This window comes from Vipera berus (assembly GCF_964194415.1).
Source record: "Vipera berus genome assembly, chromosome: 2".
Classification (NCBI taxonomy): domain Eukaryota; kingdom Metazoa; phylum Chordata; class Lepidosauria; order Squamata; family Viperidae; genus Vipera; species Vipera berus.
The window spans coordinates 172,762,310-172,780,589 of record NC_138203.1 but is presented as its reverse complement, the minus strand read 5'-3'; the positions used below and the strand labels follow the sequence as shown (position 1 = coordinate 172,780,589).

The following is an 18,280-nucleotide window of genomic DNA, read 5'->3' as shown; positions in this document are numbered from 1 at the left end:
AAAGACAGTGAATATTGGCCCAGTGATGTCATTAAAAATGTGATACAGTATGTTGTTTGAATAGTGTTTGTTCAGTCAGTAAGTGTTATTATTATTTATCAAATGCAGCACTGAATGTACCGTAAATTGTAGCATTGTGGGATTGCAGATGTTTTAAAAGTATTCTTAAGTCTCATCTCGGTATCCATGGCTTTGTGATTTTTTACAACCTGATACCTATTTACCAAAAGACGTTTTGTGACCTGTTTTATTAATCTAAGTAAGCTATGCTTAACTTCTCTTATTGTATATCGTATAAGGTTCTGTTACAGAGGCAAGGGTGCTGATAATCCTACTCCAATTACTTAGTATTAATAGTATTATTTGGTCATGATTCTGACATTTGGACATTGTGACAACTGCTGTTGCTACCCTTGCAAATAGAAATTTTCTACTCTTTAGATGAACACCCATTCATACATGCACATGAATCGACACACTGATTCTCAAGAAGCAGATACGAATCAACTTACAACTAATGGCACTGAAAAAAGTGACTTATGACAGTTTTTCACACTTACGACTGTTGCAACATCCCCATTATCACAAGATCAAAATTCAGGTGCTTGACAACTGGTTCATATTTATCACGGTTGCAGTGTCCCGGGGTCATGTGATCTCCTTTTGGAACCTTCTGACTAGTAAAGTCAATGGGGAAACTCAATTCATTTAACAACCCTCTTACTAACTTCACACTGCAGTGATTCACTTAATAACAGTGGCAAGAAAAGTTACTTAACAAATGTTTCACTTAGTAACATAAATTTTGGGCTTAATTGTGGTCGTAAGTCGAGGACTATCCATATATTATTTCTTTGCTGCTTCATAATTGCAGTATACACACAACCCTGCTGTTGGCGTGCTTTTGAAGAAGCTTCAGTGTCCATAACTGAAATAAAATGATGTAAATATGAACAGATAACCTAATTAAGAGTTACCTTAAATGCTGTAAGACTTTTGTATATGTTAACAAGTTCCTCATTATAGGTCTTGTATTTCCTATAAAACCCTCTTTTCAATTTAATTTGGCAAACTTAAACCATTCAGGCAGAGAAACATTCTGTGAAAAGCTTTTTTGCCTCAGGCTGAACACGTAGTGTAAAGTTTCAGGGTTATGGTTCAGCCATTTCAAAAGAACAAGATGGGGAAAATGAGCTCTTTTAATGCTTCTATCTTTTGGAGAAACAACATGAAAAGTAGAATTCCTTGTGACAACTTGGTTAAGTGTACTTGCTTATTGATTTCAATGATACTGGATTTTTATAGATCAGTGTGTCAGTCCCCTTAATAAGCACGCTCTATTATTTGGATAGACATGTACTCTATTTTTATTTGCTTTTGCAAACAAGTGACACAACCAGCTTCATTAATATATGGTGCTGCATGGAGTGTAAGGAACTAAAGAATAATCGTAATGAAGGAAGGGGAGCAGAAATAGTTCAGAGAGGTGTTGAAAGAAAACTGAACAGAAAGTTATACAATCAGTGACATAAGACAGGAACTTTTTATTTGGATGTTGCTGATTTGTTGAGTAGAAGATACAGAAAACAGGATAGTCATATGCTAGGATAACACATAATGTCAGCTGAACTTGATGAAATATGAATTAATGGTTCACAGGCTATTACGTAAATGCATCTCCAGTGTTTCTCAAACCCAAGCAACTTGCCAAATATCTGTTAATTCAGAAACACAGAGAAAGAAGTCTAGAATTTAAAACCTGAAACATGAATATATAAGCTTTTTGCTTCTTTACAGAGAAATGGGCAATCAGTTCTTGAGTCTGAGATTTAGTTGTCTACAATAAGTATTCTAATTTAACCAAGTTGTGTCTTGGAATCCTCTGCAAGTCTAGCCAAGAGTTGAATTATAGGTTAAGCGTTTGAAGATTGGTGATTTACTACCAAGTCTGTGAATAAAGCTGGAACAAGTTTATGGCTTACTGTGTTGTTGAATTCAACTATTGTGGTTTATTAAAACTATGGCTAAACTGCCCTAGTGTATTGTTTGGACAAAAACAAAGACTTCAGCTTAACCTTTGTTTGCCTTCTAATATCAAGAAACAGATAGAGCAGGCTTGCACAACATACAGCCTGCCAAGCATTCTCGAGCAGCCCAATGGCATTTTTTGAAAACTTAGCAAATTCACTGACTTCAAAAAACTAAACAGGGTTATTATGTTGCATCTGGTTGGCATTGGATAAAAACTACCAGAAAATAGAGTACCTGTAGTGAAGTTTTTTTAAAAAAAAATGCACAGGGAATCCTCGCTTAACAGCCCTAATTGGAATCCGAGTTGCCAGTTGAAGCAATTGTCAGGCAAAACATCATATGACTGTATCATTTTGTGATGGTAATTCCAGTAATCCCATTTGTGGTTGGTTCATTGCCCAGGATTGTACTGTTGTTAGGCCAGGACCTTATGTTTTCTCCTGCCCTGTCACACTTCCCTCTTCTTCAACTCCCCCACCAGGCTATTTCCGCCCCCCCCCCAAATCAGGGTATTTTACCCTTCTCTGCCACCTATCCCTGCTGTCCCCTGCCACCCCAGGACCCTGGGATGTATGTGACAGGGCGCAAGCGTGGCACAGCAGCAGAGACTTGTCGGCTAAAGGAACCTATAAAGCCCTAAATGGCTTGGGTCCGGGATATTTGAGGGAGCACCTGCTGCCGGCATCAAGCTCCCATCATCCTGTGCACTCCCACAGGGAGGGTCTTCTCAGGGTACCGCCGGTAAAAGATTGCCGGCGGACAATACCCAGGGGGAGGGCCTTCTCTGTGGGTGCGCCGGCCCTTTGGAACCAGCTGCCTGTAGAGCTTAGGACTGCCCCTGACCTCCGCTCATTCCGCCGGGACCTGAAGACCTGGCTCTTTGAGCTTTCTGGCCTGGACTCAGGGTATTAATTGGGGTATTAATTGGATTTTAATTAGGATTTTTATATTCAAGGTTAATATAATCATTTTAATTGTTTTTAATTTTTGTAATTGTATTGTTTTCTTTTAAAAAACCTTGTGAACCGCCCTGAGTCCTACGGGAGAAGGGCGGTATATAAGTCTAATAAACTAAACTAAACTAAACTAAACCTTCATCTAGGGAGCTACCACTGCCTCTCCTGGAGACTGTTCTGCATGTCACTGTTCTATCCCTCTGCCTTCTTCCTAGCCAGGCTAGGTAAACTCTCATCAACAGACAAGGTTCTTTGCTGTGCTCCCCACAACCACCTGGATCCCAGGCCAGCAGCAGGAGGAAGAAAATATTGAAGATCAGCTGGGGGTTGGTGTGGGAGGAGTTGAAGTGCCTAGTTGTAAATGCGAGTGGGCTACCAAGTGCTTGAATTTTGATTATGTAACCACAGGGTGCTGCAGTGGCTGCAATTTCGAGGACCGATTATAACTACCATTTATTCAGCTCTGCTGTAACTTGAAATATTAACTTTATAATTGCAGCAATATGGACAGAAAACAAATAAATAAATGGTCATTAAACAGATGGTTGTTAAGCAAGGATTAGTTGTATCTTGGGGGAAAATGTTATCAAGAATAACATATGGATGTTTCCACGAATTTACCTGAAATTAAGTTTGACTCAAAGATAACTTACTTTGTCTGATCTACCCATATAAGTTTAGAAGTTGATTTAAATGTTGCCCTTAAGTAAAAGATAAATTTGAAGGTGAAGTTATTTTAGTATTGATAAGAGGGGAAATGCACAAAAAGGTAAGGAGAGAAAATAGTTTTGTAAAGTGTCAATTTTTAACATTTGTAGCCCATACATTTTACAACCGGAGTCTCCTTTGGGAATGCATAGATGTGTGTATTTGCGATGATGTTTATAAATTCTTTTGCTAGTTGCTAATTTATAAATTTAATTTTAATGATATTTTATGAGTTCTTTTTGCACTTTTCTTTTTTTACTATTAGTCATGTGATATTCCTGGCTGTATAATTGATCTAAAAAATTTAATTTCATTTAGAAAGGAAAAAAAACTACATGTAAAAAGAAAGCACATATTTATACTTAAAGTTTTAATATTTTATTGAAGAAGGTTAACAATAAAAACAGGTTGAAATATTTAAAACAATATTAAAATATCACTAGTGAATTAGAATTACAAATGACATAGAAATAGCCATCAAGCATGTATATTGGGAAATAAATGCAGTAAATATATCATAGAAAATATGTGATTAGAACTATGTAAGATATGAAAGTAAGAATACACACACACACACACACACAAGAGTATTGTGTATTTCTTATGTTGAACCAGAGGATTTAAGAACACTGCAGAACTGAACAAATGAGCCAGCAAGTAAAGCAAGCAAACAAACAAAATTAGCATCATATAAATTTAAGCTACTGGTGGTAACCCAAAATTACCTGAGAGTTGGAAGATTATAACAGAAGCCAAGAAAATGGGGAAAGAATGACAATTCATTATAATCAAATTATTCCTGTGAGCTGGAAATAGATGTTGCTGTGCAATCTGGTTCTCTTGTAAATATTCCAAATTAATCTTTAACATTTCATGCTATGTGATTCTGTCACCTAAGCCGGTAGCCCCCTACCTTTTGGGCACCAGGGATCAGTTCCACAGAGAAACGTTTTTCCATGGACCGGAGGGGGTGTGGTTTTGCATGCTGCCTGCATCATGCAGATGGGGCTTCACTTGTTTGCACGGCCCGGTTGTTGGCATGCTGCGGACAGGTGCCGGTTCATGGCCCTGGGGCTGAGGATCCCTGATCTAACCAATAAATGTAATCCATATTATATTGTAGAGATGTTGGCTTGATTCTCATAGAGTTTTTAAGTTCTGTAAATTAAAAAGGCTGCTTTCTAGAACGCAACTGAGGATAAAACTTACGGTATTTCTTTAAATCATTATAGTTTACTTCCTAGAAAGATCTTATTAGACCCTTTGCTTTTATTGTATAATTGACTAGCTATCATTTATTCCTATAAGGAAATGCCAGCTGCTCCATATGCAGTCTGTATTGAAATCCTTATTGAGGTGGACAGGGATCAGCCTTCCCTTTTTGAAGTTAGTTGCAATGTGAGAAAGAAGAGCAAGATAAGTTTTCATATTTCTCTTTCCCTCTCTTCCTTTCCATCAATGGACAATAGAGGAGGGAATTGGATGCAGAATGTTTTAACTGTGGAGTCCTTGGCGCTCTCTGAGCTTGGTTCTTTGTACCATATAACTGTCTTCTGCTGCCAGCATAAATGCAGCTTAAAAGTAAAATATATTTTTTTCAAGATATATATTCTATACGTTCTCAGAGAACGTTCAAGGAAAGTTATAACTGTCAAGATTCAATAAAAGAGTAAAGGAGCCGCATTCTTTCGTAATATCGTAGCAATAGTAATAAGAAAACAAGAAATAGTGGGTTTTAGTTATAACTGTTAATGTGATTTCCATGATTGATTGATTATGTACCAAAAGTCATTTTTTGATTCCTAGCAACCATATAGATAGATTTTCTCCATAACAATCTCGCCCTAATCTGGTCTTACAATAGTCCATTCATTGCCACTGTACCTGAGCCCATTCACCTTGCTGCTAGTCATTCTCTTTTCTTTCTTTCCATCTTTCCCAGCAATAGAACTTTCTCTAGGGAGCTAAGTCCTCATATAACATGTTCAAACTAGGATAATTTGAGCCTGGTCATTTGTTCCTCAAGTGGGAACTCTGGGTTGATTTGTTCAATGATCCATTTGTTAGTTTTCTTGACTGTCCTCAGTACTTTCTAAAGACTTTTCCAACCCCAACGTTCAATAGCGTTAATACTCTTCCTATTCTGCTTCTTCCAGTTACAACTTTTGCTTCCACAGAGTATCATAAAGAATATATTTTATTAAGACACCATCTTCTAAATGTCTGCTATTGGTATATAGTTTCTGACTGTTATGGGCTACCTAATTCTCTAAAAGCAGATCCGATTTTAGGAATACTCTTGTTGAGGGTCGATGGCCAATAAAAGATCTAACTATTCCCTTATTTAATATCCAAAGTGTCACGACGTCCTCTGCCAGGAAACAAAAGCACTTCCAAAGGAACGGGCAACAAGGTTTATTCCTTCTCCAAAACAAACCGCGGTACAGTCAGCGTTGAGGCTCCTAGCCTCACCGCTCTTTTAACATGTTACCACACCCTAACCCCACCCCTTCAAAGCAAACCGGCATCCGCCCGCCTCCCCATAAAAACCCCACCCATCACCGTGCATAGCCACCACCCACCGTGTGCGCTGCTGCAGCCTGTCAAGCCCCCTTCCAGGTAAGTATTGTCCTTCCGCTCCCTCGCGAGCCCCATGCCGTGCTGGCGTTGCGGTCGTTAAGCCCCCCCCATGTCCAGTAACAGAGCGTGGCAAAACAGGCACAGTCGCACCCCCCTCCACAGTAAGCTGGGGCGAGTCCAACTGTTCGCTGGGTGCAGCCTGTTGCCGCCCGGGCGCCATCCGCAGTCCAGGGTCCGGCTGCCGCAGTCCAGGGTCCGGCGCCGGGCCGGTGGGCGCTTGGCGTCGTCCCCGGTGACGAGGTGAACGCGCGCCCGCCGACCGTCCGGGGCCGGGCGCGCTAAACAGCTGTGCGCCGGGCAGCTGCTCGGCGGAATCGCGGCAGCGCGCTTCGCGTAGCCCGGACGAAGCCACGCCCTCCAAGTAAGCGTCCGAGGTCCGGGAAAGGTGCCGCCTGGGCGCGCCGGTCAGCCAAGGACTGGCCAGCTGTTCGGCGGAGCTGCGGCGGCTCGATGTGGCGGAGGATGAAGCCACGCCGTCCAGGGAAGGAGGGGGGTGCCGCTCGGGCGCGCCGATCAGCTGGGGACCGGCCAGCTGTTCGGCGGAGCTGCGGCGGCTCGATGTGGAGGAGGATGGAGCCACGCCGTCCAGGGGAGGAGGGGGGTGCCGCTCGGGCGCGCCGATCAGCTGGGGACCGGACAGCTGCTCGGTGCGGCTGCGGCTGCGGCGGCACAGCCAGTGTTGAGGCCCGAGCGGGCGGGAGGCCGGCGGGGCTCGACACAAAGTATATGTAAGAAGATGATTTAGAAAAAACAGTGTTTTTTAAAATGTTTTAAAGAAAACCATGTACAGTAGTTTTATTAATTCAAGTTGGCTTTAAAAGCCAAATAAACTTAGATAAGAATGAGCCTTCTGAGCACTCTCCCTTCCATTTATGTCACTGGGGGAGGAGGGAAAAGCCAAGAATCTATATTTAGAAACAGAACTATTACTAAGTTAACTGAGTTCAGTTAAATGATGCTAGAGAGAATATAAAAGTATTATCGCATCTACATGGAAGGAAGTGTGTAGTGGGGTGCCCCAGGGCTCTGTTCTGGGCCCAGTGCTCTTCAATATCTTCATTAACGATTTGGATGAGGGGATAGATGGGGAACTCATCAAATTTGCAGACGACACCAAGCTGGCAGGAATAGCCAACACTCCAGAAGATAGGCTTAAGATACAGGAGGATCTGGACAGACTCGAACACTGGGCACTATCTAACAAAATGAAATTCAATGGTGAAAAAAGTAAGGTTCTACATTTAGGCAGGAAAAATCAAATGCAAAGGTATAGTATAGGTGGTACCTTGCTCAATAGTAGTAACTGTGAGAGGGATCTCGGAGTCTTAGTAGACAATCACTTCAATATGAGCCAGCAGTGTGCTGCAGCTGCCAAAAAAGCCAACACTGTGCTAGGCTGCATTAACAGAGGGATAGAATCAAGATCAAGTGAAGTACTAATACCACTTTACAATGCTTTGGTAAGGCCACACCCAGAATACTGCATCCAGTTTTGGTCACCACGATGTAAAAAAGATGTCGAGACTCTAGAAAGGGTACAGAGAAGAGCAACAAATATGATTAGGGGGCTAGAGACTAAAACATATAGGGAACGGTTGCTGGAATTGGGTATGTGTAGTTTAATGAAGAGAAGGGTGAGGGGTGACATGATAGCAGTGTTCCAATATCTCAGGGGCTACCACAAATAAGAGGGAGTCAAGCTATTCTCCAAAGCACCTGAAAGCAGGACAAGAAGCAACAGATGGAAACTAGTCAAGGAGAGAAGCAACCTAGAACTAAGGAGAAACTTCCTGACAGTTAGAACAATTAACCAGTGGAACAACCTGCCTCCAGAGGTGGTGAATGCTCCAACACTGGAGGTTTTTAAGAAGAGACTGGACAGCCATTTGCCTGAAATGGTATAAAGTTTCCTGCCTGAGCAGGGGGTTGGACTAGATGACCTCCAAGGTCCCTTCCAACTATTATTATTATTATTATTATTATTATTATTATTATTATTATTATTATTATTATTATTATTATTATTATTATTATTATTATTATTATTATTATTATTATCTACAAAACTGCCTATAATACTCTATTTCAGTTTAGCATTAAAAAGTCTTTTGACTTTGAAATTATCTCAAAATTGATATTTACACATAATTGTTGCACTACATCATGGTAGGTTTCCTGAAATTAAGATGAGATCCCAACTTTGTAAGTTCAAGTAGCTGTATTTGGAATTTTCTTTGGAAGACTGTGCATTACCAAATGCATGTGACTACTCCTCTGTTTTTTGCATAGAAAAAATAATATTTTGTTATGAATTTATTATTACCCATGTCTTGTCTTGGGAAATTCAGTCTAGTTCATAATGAGCAGATCTGTAATCATTTGCTAAGGACTCCTGATATGCTCTATCTCTTTGCTGTAATGATCTCACCTTCCTCAAAATGTAAATACAATGTGGAGGTCTGGAGAGTGAAAGGTTTTTTCATACACAGTTGATTAAATATCTTGATTTCCAAGTGAATAAAGATTACATTAGCAGTTTCTTGCCCACGGAGAAGCAAAGAATGTACACGTGGGGAAAAAAGGCAGAATAAAGTTTTCTCCTCAAATAGCCATGCTATATTTGTATTCTGACAAAATTGACAACATTTGGGCAACATCAGTGAAGCTAAAGTGTATTTGGAGCTCATATGGAGTTCATATTTCTTACCAGTAAACCTCTTAATAGACTTACAAAATGTACATATTCTACGCTAAGTGGATTTGGTGTTACAAGTAGTAAATAAGACTCAGATTTTCTGTTCTATCGGTTCTTTGATTTTTTGCTGATATTCATTTTAGAGAGTAAAAATGTAATATTCAGGATTTAAGTTTTTAAAGGAGACTTTATGAATATCATACTTTAGCCATTGGACTTAAAAGTTTTTATGAACTTAACTTTTATGATAATTAAAAATGCATTCAAATCTATTTTTATAATCTAGTGAAATCTGAAATTCTGGGATTTTCAGAAGAAATGCTCAACAGATACTCACTTCAGCGAGGAACTAAATTTTAAAATAACAAATGGGCATTGTGGCTGTCTTCAAAAGAAGATTAGAGAAATTTCCTTTTGAAGACAGCCATATTGCCCTTTTGTTGTTGTTTGTTCTCTCCATCTGAGTTTATTCTTAATATATGTGTTGTTTAATAATTAATTCAGATAGAGGGAATAAGGTTCTTAGTCCTAATGATTGCATATATCTTCCATTATCAGAAATAATATTCCACTTAGTACCATCTGTTAAAGAAAAGGAGAATGTTATTTCATTCACACCCCAGTTGTGTGCTTCCCAAATGCATCTGGTTGGAAACAGGAATAGAGTGGTTTACTAACTAGAAGGATTGTGTGATCCTTCAGATTTAGTTTCAGAAAAGTGCTTTAGAATGCATATAACACCTTTTTACAACTCTTTAAGCAGTCTAATTTTTCCCTATGATGAAGTGGCAATAGTGCAATTTAAGGAGAACATGTGGTTGCTTTAAACAGTTGTAAATAGATGTACCCAGGAGCATCTTTCCAAGTTATTTATAAAAGCATACTGTAGCCCATTCAATAGCATTTTGGTTTGATCTAACGCCACCCTAACAACAAAAGTGCGTATAATCAAGGCTATGGTTTTCCCAGTTGCAATGTATAGGTGTGAAAGTTGGTCCAAAAGAAAGGCTGAGCGCCAAAGAATTGAGGCCTTTGAACTATGGTGCTGGAGAAGACTCCTGCAAGTCCCTTGGACTGCAAGGCATTCAAACCGGTCAGTCCTAGAGGAGATCAACCCTGACTGCTCTTTAGATGGCCAGATCCTGAAGTTGAAACTCAAATACTTGGTCACCTAATGAGAAGGAAGGACTCAGGAGAAGAGCCAAATGCTGGGAAAGATTGAGGGCAATAGAAGAAGGGGACGACAGAGAATGAGGTGGCTGGATGGAGTTACTGAAACAGTAGGTGTGAGTTTAAATGGACTCCAGAAGATGGTAGAGGACAGGAAGGCCTGGAGGAACGTTGTCCATGGGGTCGCAATGGGTCGGACACGACTTCGCAACTAACAACAACAACATGGCTCTGTTTCCATTTTACATAATTCTACTATATTTATAAAGTTTTAGAAAGCACCAAAGTCTTAGCATCATGACTTTAAGGGTTTGCTTATTAAAAATGTACAGAGAGCCAGAACAGAGCCATTAGGGACTCTCTCAATGAAGAAAATAAGAGAATTTATATCCCCAAGTAGGTCACATTACAGTAGTCCAGGTGTATGGTAATGCTCAAGGTAGAGATGCAGCTGGTGCACCAACTGAAGCTGGGTAAAGGCCTGCTCCCCATGATACAAAGGAGTGAGTGAGTCACCTAGTATCCCAAGTCACAGACCAGCTGTTTCAAGGCAATGCCACATCAAGAGACAATGCTGGAATAGTCAAAGGCCCTTGAGGAAGAAATTTCAAACCCTTTTTGCTGGGATTCAACTTCCCGTTTCATCCCATCCAGACCCTAACGGTTTCCTTATACACAGATAAGATATTGATAGCTTCTTCTACCTAGCGTACTGATGATACTGCAGCCTGAAGTGATAGATTACCTTTCCGACAACTTTTGTAGAAGTTAAAAAAGCTGGAGGAGAAAACCAAATTTTGCCATAGCTCAGAGCAGCAACTGGCCAGCTGATCCCTCCACTGTTTGGAACTATTGACTGGAACAACTCTAGTGTGCTCAGTGACTAAGTCTTGACAATCTTTCTCAGAAAGAGTGAATTAGAAATGGAGGTAATAAGTGGCTATTTGAATAATAGGCAATGAGACTTGTGTTTCTGGAACTGGTAAGAGTATCTTTTAAATGGTTTATGCCCTTTTTTCTGCCTAGCTTCCTTTTCACAGACAATATTGGTTTACCTTCTTTGTCAAGCCCGTAGAATGCCACACCAGTATTTAAACCAGAAAGGGAAAGTTTGTGGACATCCAAATATTAAAGTACTAGAATTTCTAGAATTCTTCATTGCTGGTCACATGATCTAGGTATTCAACTTATTCATAACAAAATACTTTTAGTCCACATTAAAATGCTTTAGTATAGTTTTCATCTCTATATATGATTTATTAGTAGACAAAGGGGCTGGAGAATTACACAAAGTGCTCATACTCTGGAGGTTTAAAAAGGGATGGAGGGGAGCTATATTCTGATCTAGTGTTGAAAACAGTAAGGGGCTAACAGTTGGCCCATTTGCTCACATCAGTTGGCAGCTGATAAATTTATTTAGTAAGGCCACAAGTGTCAGACACAGGAAATAAAATGGCTTGGATTTGCTGTATAGTTAAGTACTGGCATGTCCAGAATCTGTTCAAAATGGAGCATTGGCCTTGGCAACAAAGACTTTCATTAGATTCTCAATATCAAGAGAGGGATTGAAGCACTGAATCTAAAGATGAAACTTATGAGATCTAGTTCATGCTGTCAGATCCAAAAGACCTGGTAATTTTTCTCCTGGATAGAGAATAGACAACAGTTAGCTCAAAAAATACATTTCATATGATTTAGCAGTAAAGAAATACAATCAATCTGATTTAAATCCAGTATTTACACTAATTGTGGATAGATCTTGATTGCTGATTATGGCCACCATGCTGCCTATCTGTTTGAAGGTTGTCAAGAATTCATGGGAGAGGCTTTTTCCAGTAGTGTACTGCTAACTACAGAACAGCCAATGTTCTGGGTGTTGTAGCTCAAATCTGCTGTGAACTGGCTTGCCAAATTCCTGAAAATTTAGTGATTAGCTCTTGCCAGTTGGTATGAGTTGCTTCCAGGTCATCATTGGTCCAATTGCATAATCACACATGTGCAGGCCTCCCATTCAGGATTTTAATGGAAACAATATTCTATGCCTATTGTAAAGAGAGCCAGAAAGTGGGCACCATGGGATGGAAGCATTAGGCCTCAAGTGCTTTGTGCTTTTGGAACACCAGTTATCAAGGTCATGTGGCAAGAATATCAAAACTTTGGGACAAAAATCACATTTTTCACCTCAATCTCTCACATGACAAATAGAACCTATTCAAGTCTTTTCCATGCTGAAGCTTCTCCACCTGGCAAAACAGCAAATTAACATGCCCCATCATAGCAACAATTCTGATTCAAAAAATTGTGTCTCTAGTGATAACACTGTTTCTTTATGTTTGGCCATTAACCCAGAAATTTGCAGTCACGTGATGTGTCATTTAACAACTATGGTGATTAAGTTTTGAGTGCAGGCAAAGTTACATTGTGAGTCACTGTAATGTGGTGTCTCAGTTAAAGACCATGTCACAACAGTGGATTTGCCAGTCCCAACTGTGTGTTGTTAAGTGAGAACTACATGTAGTGTGACATAGATGTATGAAAATAATATTTGTTATGTCAATAGAAGACACAATTGGCCCTCCCTGCAATGGAAACAAGAGTCAAAATGACCATGCAGAGTGCCAAGTATAATTCGGAATCCTTCAGATTTTTGATTTAAAGTTTCCTTATGCTATTGTATTGAAAATATGGAGAATAATCTCGCTTTCCTAGCTAAGAAAGGCATTTTTCTTTTAAAACCTGTTCTTTTTCAAGCAATGTATATGGAACTTTTGAGGAATACAGGAGATGGCCAGCATATATATACCAAGAGTTGCTAGATATTATCAGAAAGATTCCTTGTTTTGTTGTACTTTTGAAATTGTTGTTAATGGATAATCTAATCTAATGCATAACAATTCCTTTGACTGGCCAAAAAACCGATCCTATTTTGTGAGTGCATGTGTATCTACGTAAGGGTAAGAATAATGTAAGGAAACATTCTACATGGATTCATCAAACCTCTGTGAAAAAGTTTCTTAAACTTCAAAGGCATAATGTTTTTGCTTCTTCCCTTCTCCCTCAATTGCTTATCTAATTGCAGGGTTTGATATGCTAATTCCTTCCTCAATCGCTTTTCCAAGAAACTGAAATTGAGCAAAAGTTGTCAAAAACAACTAGGACCCTCGGGAGGCACTCTTCAGGAGAAAGCATGCTATCAGGTCATTTAAAGCAGGTGGAATGAAACACACACACATTTTCTGCAGCGGAGAAAAGTAGATTGCATATTTCTTGGGCATAGGTTCCCTTTTCCATAATCCTCTTCCTACCAATCGCCCGATACGGGAGAATCATATCAGAGAGAAAAAAGGTTCAGTTCACTTGATTACATTATTATGGCTTACAGAGGCTGCCAGCCTTGGCTTTTCTTTTATCTCCCAGTGCTCTTGGAACAATCATATTCCTTAACCAACCAACCAAGGATATTTGTTGTGTGAAAAACTGAGGAAGGAATACTTCCTTGACTTTACAGATAATGGTGGGATATTAAACAGACAAATAAGCTATGCAATGCTGCAAAGAGCACTTGGGCCATATCTCTTTCCATGTCAGGGTATGACTGTTCAGAGTGCTATTGACAGCGCTCTCTCTCTCTCTCTCTCTCTCTCTCTCTCTCTCTCTCTCTCTCTCTCTCTCTCTCTCTCTCTCTCTCTCTCTCTCTCTCTCTCTCTCTCTCTCTCCCTCTCCCTCTCTCTCTCTCTCTCTCTCTCTCTCTCTCTCTCTCTCTCACACACACACACACACACACACACACACAGAGGAATATTTTGTTAAATTTGCAGAAAAAAATAGAAAAAATTACAAACTCTCTTGCGTCTACGTAGAGTGTATTTTTAGCATCTTTTATTTCTTGTAAAGAGCAAAGTTTACCTTTATTCAAGTAAAAAAAATCTTAGCATTCTGTGCTCTATTTCTCCATATTAGACTTAGACGCTCAACCAATATACTGTAGTTGATTAGAACCTATAATTGATATTTACCATGTCACATCCAAATCTTTGGAGTCTATGCTTTCCTTATTGAGTCAAATGTCACTTATCCTGATTGGGAACTCCTGATATAGAGTATTGGTCAATCGTGTGATTTCAGACCAAGGGAGGCATTTACTTCCAAATTATATATTACAATTGGTGATAAGTAGTAAAATTGGTAAAACTGGTGAAGCGGGCCCAGCAACGCCTGCATTTTCTGCAACTCATGAGAAAAGCACATGTTCCTTCCCCTGTCCTTAGGAAGGCAGTGCAGAGAGTGGTGAGGAAGGCAGAAAAAATTATTGGCAGTTCCCTCCCTTCCATTCTAGGACATAGCACATAAGCATTGCTTGAGCAGGGTCCACAAGATTGTCTGGGACACTACACATCCTCTTCACAACCTGTTCTCCTTGTTACCTTCTGGGAGAGGAGGCTTCATGGTATCCGAAGCAGAACATCCAGGTTCAGTCACAGTTTTGTTCCATACAGTATTAACCTTGTGAACTCCCAAGCTTCCTCTTTCTGCTATCTATTTAAGATGAACAGTGATTAATATTTATGTGTAATTATATATGGGTGTAAGTATATATGTATGTTGTATATTTATATGTGTGTTATGTATGTGTACACTTTTCAGAATTTCATTTTTAATGGATGCCACTGTGCCCAATAAAGGTAATGTTATCTAAATTCATTTGTTTTCCTCACAACATTGGGAATACAATTTTGAATTTGAGACAGTTAATCAATTAGGCATTCTGGTAAACAAGGAAGAAGCATTCAAGGTTGAAGTACTAGACTCCAGAAACAGAGGAAGGCAGATACACTGGAAGGGCTACCCAGGGTTGGAGAAGTCATGGGAGGGGCAGCAGTGGATGTCCATGCTCTGCAGTTAATGCATAGCTTTCATGATTAGTATCCTAACAATTCCCATCTACTGGCCTTGCAGGAGTTAAGTGCTGACCAAGAGGAACAGGAGGAATTCAGTGGGTAGGGTTGCCTTGGGGATAATAACAGACCAAATAGGGGATATGGGAAATGAACCAGCTCCTTTCACATCAGACAGACAAGTCATGAAGTGGGGAGACCAACAGGTTTCCAATGGAGGGGTGACTACCACTTTTATAAGCTCAGCTGATTCATAGGTCACCTTGTGTAAGTTACCTTTCATTCTCATAGCCCAGTTTCTCCTGAACACTCAGGAGGAGGGGAAAAAGTAAGGAGAAAAAGTAAGAAGGAGAGGATAATGGACAGTGGGAGAATGGGCCAAGAAACACAGCCTAGAGAGTGACCAATTAATCAATGATAATACAGCTGGAAGGGACCTTGGAGGTCTAGTCCAACCCCCTGCTCAAGCAGGAGACCCTATACCATTTCAGACAAGTGGCTGTCCAGTCTCCTCTTAAAAACCTCCTTAAAAACACACAAGTTCCCTTCGTCCAGTGCGCTCCCACAGGGAGGGTCTTCTCAAGGTGCCACCGGTAAGAGATTGCTGGCGGGTAACACCCAGGGATAGGGCCTTCTCAGTGGGGGCGCCTGCCCTCTGGAACCAGCTGCCAGTGGAGCTTAGGACTGCCCCCGACCTCCGTTCATTCCGCCGGGGCCTGAAGACCTGGCTCTTCGAGCTCTCTGGCCCAGGCTGAGGATTAATCTTATTTTAACTGGGGTTTTATTTAGACAGGGACACACATAATTTCTTTTAAAATTTGTTTTAACTTTTGTATTTTGGTTTTTTTAATCACCCTGTAAACCGCCCTGAGTCCTTCGGGAAAGGGCGGTATATAAATGTAATAAAATAAATAAATAAATAAATAAACTTCTGAAGGCAAGCTGTACTACTGGTTAACCAGATATGAGACAGTGTAGCTCTCAACTGGATAGTGGGCAGGGCAAGAGGCTTAGAAAAGACTCTGTAGTTTCAGGGACTATAAAGAAAGCGGCAAGAGAATTGTGCTTTCAGACTTGCAAAAATTTGTTAATTTGTTAATTTAGCTTTACAGTGAAGTAGAATTTGCTCATCTAGTTATGTTTCCTATTTGATCTACCTAGTAATGCTGACAATTTCCAAGATTGTTGTCACTAAGCAATACGGTCATGTGATGTCACACTTTATGACCACATTGCTTAGCAATGACAATCCCAGTCCCAGTTGCTGTTGTAAGCTGTACCAGCGGTCAAATTCTTTCCATTCCAATCACTGATTTCTCTTGCTTTGGTCATCCTGAAGAATCAAGTGATACCAGCCTGTCAGTTCACCAAGTGATCGTGTCACTTATCTCCTTTGGTGACAGTATGGTCCTGTGGAACAGTCATTTCAAGATATATCAAGATGAAAAAAGAATTGGTTACTGCAGTGTTTCCTTTTATTTGGCCCTTTTGGGGGAAGCTAAACTGTTTCCAAAATCTTAGTTCTAGAAAGTTTTGGATAACACATAAATAGTATATATGAATTGATAAACTGTCACTTGAAGTTAAAGGGGGTTAACCATTTACTTCCAAACTCTTTGAGTTCAAGTGTATTAATATTTTAAAAACTGCATATTATATATCTTCCTATAAATAAAACTAAGTGTACCTAAAATTCCTAGTTATGCAATCTTTAACAAGAAACTTGTTTCATATTAAATATTTCCTTGTATTCTGTTCGTGTTCTCCTTTGAAAAATCAAGCTGTAATTGAATAGAAAGATAATGGAGTTTGAACATTTAAAAAAATTCTATTTATAGTTAAGTTCATGCCTGCTGTCAGTATAAAAGCATAATTCACAGTTTATTGATCTTGGTTGCTCAGAGCTGTGGTACAGGGTCAAAAGTTTCATCTGCTATCTCAACAGGTCAAGTTTTTGTGCCCTGGATATTTGACACTGAGTAAAATTGGCAGAAGAATGATAGACTGCCTATTTTCTCAATTTTGCCGATGTACAAACTCTAGCACAATGCCCATGAGACAGAGAGTTTTGCTATCAGCCAAGGAAGAGTTGGGAAATGAGCTGTAACTATGCCTATTGAAAAGCAGCTTGGCAATATTCTGTTCAGAATTTTTTTAAAAATTCAGCATACTTTTAAGATTTAGCTTAATCTAAATACAATTATTAAATCAAAATTATTTTATTTAAATTAACTAAGATATGAGTTATGAATTAATTTGTCAGTATGTATCATTTTTTAATCCAATCTGAAAATACAAATCCATTTATTTCCTATAAGATACCTATGGTTTCCCTAAAATCTGTTCTGGGATAGTATAATATAGACTGGAGAATCATTGCTGGTAGGAAATATCTTTCTGCCAGTGTTAGCTTATAACTTGGTCTTTTGATAACAAAATGCTTGTCTATTTTCAAACCCTTATGTATGTTATAATACAGAATAAAAATGGTTATTCAAAAATTTAAAAGTGTGCTTACAAAAAGATAACTTACAAAGAAAATTTGGGAAGTACCTGGCAGAAGGAGAACAAAGAATCCAATCCTCTGCAGATGATGTTCTATCAATGGAATGATAGTACTGTGTTGGATAGAGTTTACAATAAAACATGAATTGTTGCTAGTTCTTAAAATTATTTTCCAATTCACTTCCTTCCTACAGCCACTTTTTTGTATTTTTGAAATTAGCCTTTTCTAATTACAATAGTAATAAGTGGGACGCGGTGGCTCAGTGGGTTAGGACGCTGAGCTTGTCGATCAGATGGTCGGCAGTTTGGCGGGTCGAATCCCGAGTGCCGCGTAACAGAGTGAGCGCCTGTTACTCGTCCCAGCTTCTGCCAACCGAGCAGTTCGAAAGCACGTGAAAAATGCAAGTAGAAAAATAGGGACCACTACGGTGGGAAGGTAACAGCGTTCCGTGCGCATTTGGCGTCTAGTCATGCCGGCCACATGACCACGGAGACGTCTTCGGACAAGCGCTGGCTCTTCGGCTTTGAAACGGAGATGAGCACCGGCCCCAAGAGTCGGAAACGACTAGCACACATGTGCGGGGGAACCTTTACCTTTTCCTAATTACAGTAGACATTCTGATTTTTATTTTATTTACACTTCCTGTAAGCTATGATTTTTACCAAGATTTCTGACTTCC

At 39.7% G+C, this 18,280-nt stretch overlaps 1 protein-coding gene across 2 annotated transcripts in view; it reads left to right on the top strand.

Moving 5' to 3' along the window:
* The window catches only part of TNRC6C (trinucleotide repeat containing adaptor 6C), a 136,532-nt gene that overhangs the window by 13,820 nt on the left and 104,432 nt on the right, over positions 1-18,280 (top strand). Inside the window, exon 1 of one of the 2 annotated variants that reach the window (XM_081319515.1) lies at positions 14,626-14,882. The exons of the other annotated variant lie outside the window; for it this stretch is intronic. The gene's annotated coding sequence lies outside the window, so the exon portion shown is untranslated. Of the gene's footprint in view, positions 1-14,625; positions 14,883-18,280 lie in introns of those variants that run through there. 2 annotated transcript variants of the gene reach the window in all.